The sequence below is a fragment of the Penaeus monodon genome, chromosome 22 (genome assembly GCF_015228065.2).
Source record: "Penaeus monodon isolate SGIC_2016 chromosome 22, NSTDA_Pmon_1, whole genome shotgun sequence".
NCBI lineage: Eukaryota > Metazoa > Arthropoda > Malacostraca > Decapoda > Penaeidae > Penaeus > Penaeus monodon.
The window spans coordinates 44745458-44748374 of NC_051407.1; the positions used below are offsets into that span (position 1 = coordinate 44745458).

Genomic DNA, 2917 nt, shown 5'->3' on the forward strand with positions numbered 1-2917 from the left:
ACGGGAGGGAAGAGGGGTTCCGCGGCGAAGCCCTGGCTAGTGAATTCCCGGAGTTCGGGGCAAGATGGCGCAGCCGTCGAGGCGAGCCGGACGTCGGCGGTCCAAGAAGCGCCATCTGTTCCCGGGTATCCTTCCTTCACAGTGAAGCTGGTCCACAGGGGCATCCTCAGTCTCTCTGAGTATCCTATTGAAGAAATTTGGGAAATCCTGCTGAGAAATGAGTGACGGGAGGATATTACTTTAACTGTGGCCATGCTTTTGCCGCTGCAGCGAGGGCGAGGTGGCGGCCAATTTATCGTACCTGTGACGTGGTCGTGATGGAGTAAGAGCTTGAGTGACAGAGGCAAGCTGCCGGTGTGAGGGACGCCCCACGGAAGGTGGTATTCCTCCAACTCCAGCTCTTGCGTCTGTGTCAGCTTGAGTGATGAAAGCCATTTCTGCAAAAAGAAACATGATTACTGAGTAATTTCAGTTTATTTTGGGATGTTACGTCATCCATAAACAAAGTTAATCGCAAGGAAGACACTACCATTGCCATTTGTAAAATAAGAAGAACAATAATCCTTGCCATATCTATTGAAGTAAATAGTGAAAACAAGGTCATCACTACCACCGCGATCTCCGTTTGAACGAGAGCCAGTCCGCAGGGCCTTACCTGCGCGGCGTCAGAGGCGCCCTCGCACCGGGACGCGACGAGGCGGTCGCTGACGTCACCCACGGGAAGGGTCGCGCTCGGGGGCTTAACTTCCTGCAGGTTAATTGTCACAAATAATAATCAAGACAAACAGAAGAGAAAAGTGAAGCAAATAAACAGAAGCAAAGAAGTGGCTAGTGGCAACAAGTGTGTGACCTAAAACATGCAAAGGAAAATTGAATTGAATTCATCTTGACTTATTCAAGAGCACAGCCTCACCTGCTGCAGTTGTTGCTGGGCGGGGGCCCTGGGCGAGAACGTGGTTGAGGGCGCCCCATGTGCCTTTATTTTCTGCAGGCCTCCACGCCCGTCAGCTGACACATGAGGTTGTAGACTCAATGTTCTGGAAGGGCTCGATCTCCAGGCCGTTTTGCAAATCCGGGCCGTAGGCCACGAAGAGTGCCTATAGCAGAAGATTTGGAATTAGAAAATGGATGGCAACCCAGTGAACCGCTGGGAGGGATAAAAAAAAAAAAATTCAGAAACAAAATTAATAATGCTCAGGGAAAACAAAAAAAAGGATAAATAAAGATAACGATTGTGTTTCTAGTTCAAACTGAAACCCAGATTACGTTCGCATAATCTGCCCATGATCCATTACAAAGCCTGTAATTCCGTATGTGGAAGATACTTGTCCTTCTTCCCTTGATGTGATGCATTCCCCGCACCCGAACGAACGGGACCTACAGTTCCTACCCCTACTCCCTTGAATTTTTGAACACTTAGTTGGAAAGGCTCCTGACCCTCATTTCCTTGAAGTATTTTATCATAGCCATGGTGGCCCCCGAGGAACCAAGAGGTGTTGTCGTGACGGTTTTCCCGGCGTCGAGGTTTACGATGAGTCCCGAGATCCTGCGGGTTTTTACTGAAGTGAAACCTCTTGGGCAGGTCGGCCGGACTGTACACGCGCATGTCCCGGCCTCTTGCAGGACAATTGCTCATGATCTCGTGTCTCATGTCTGAGATTGGTAAAAGAAAGATCGATTCTCTTGAATTGTTGGGATGTAGCTGGCGGTTCTGTACTGTAGGATTTTTTGTCTGATTTCCGTAAGATTATCAGAAAAACTAGAGGAATTAATGCTTTTGAAAAGTCATACTATTAAAACAACTTTTTAGCTTTGGGAAAGTTTACACATGAGTTTACACATCTGGCTTCCGATTGATGAGACTAATATTCACAATGATTACTAAGTCTACTCCTGGAATTTCTAAAAAGAAGATACAAGTCTAACCTCGCACGATCATTCAAGACATTTCTTATCAAAAGAAATTCACATTTTCAGAAAAGCTTTGCTGAATGTTAAAATCTGCCTTCATACCATCATTGTCCTCCTTCAGGCTAAACATGCCGACGGCGCCAAAAGTAGGCGAGCGCCAACGTCTTCCAGCTCGGGAACGTACTCTTGCAGGTTAATGACCGGCCCTTTCCCCTGCCGCTGCCATCCCGTGGTCTGACAGCACGATCCATGTTCACGCAGTGGAGCAACTGTCTTTCGGACCAGCCCTTCCCACCAGCTGAACCATCGTGCCTCCGCGTGCAACAGCTGTTTTGGTTAGTCTGTAATGAGGATTCGGGGAGTTAATATGTGTTGGAATTACAGTGGTGGTTTTTGAAACTGTTTCACCGTACTGTATTTCATGTGCACGGTGTTAGCAGTAATGTGATATCCCTAGTCAGAATGGCTCCAAATTCCCTTCGTCGCCCCCATTGGATTCCGTATTTTCGCCTACATTATTGAAACGATTTTTTTTTGTCCTCCCTCGGGGGTAGCTTGACGAAGGTAAATTTATAAATGAAAAGAAAATTATGATAGTGTCATTTGGAATTTAATGGAATTAACTATTCGTAATCAAAGTTAATATTTATTTACCTAAATGTGCTTGTCATGACATAAAAAAGAAAAAGTTTCCTTTTATTTAGAATGTGAGTGTGTAAGCACTGTCTTAATAAGCAAACCTGTTTTCAGATGCATGCCTAATTTGGTACTTGTTGTTCTTCCCTTAATTCTATTATCTATAATTATTTTTTGTTTTGTTGCATACTGATCGTTTAAATTCACAAGTATTTAGTGTGTAGATATCAACTACCCAAATTTTGTAATTCTTTCTGAGAAAAGTTCATTTGTCTAGTTAACTGTAACATTGTGTTCCATATTTCCATATTGCGGAATTTACGACAAAAAACCGTTCTAGGGAAAAGTATGTCTCTGCATGCTGATTATC

General features: G+C 44.7%; 1 pseudogene; it reads right to left on the bottom strand.

Annotated features, from left to right (window-relative positions):
* Nucleotides 1-2218, bottom strand: part of LOC119587625 — a 3681-nt pseudogene extending 1463 nt beyond the window's left edge.
* Nucleotides 2219-2917: the final 699 nt, after the last annotated feature.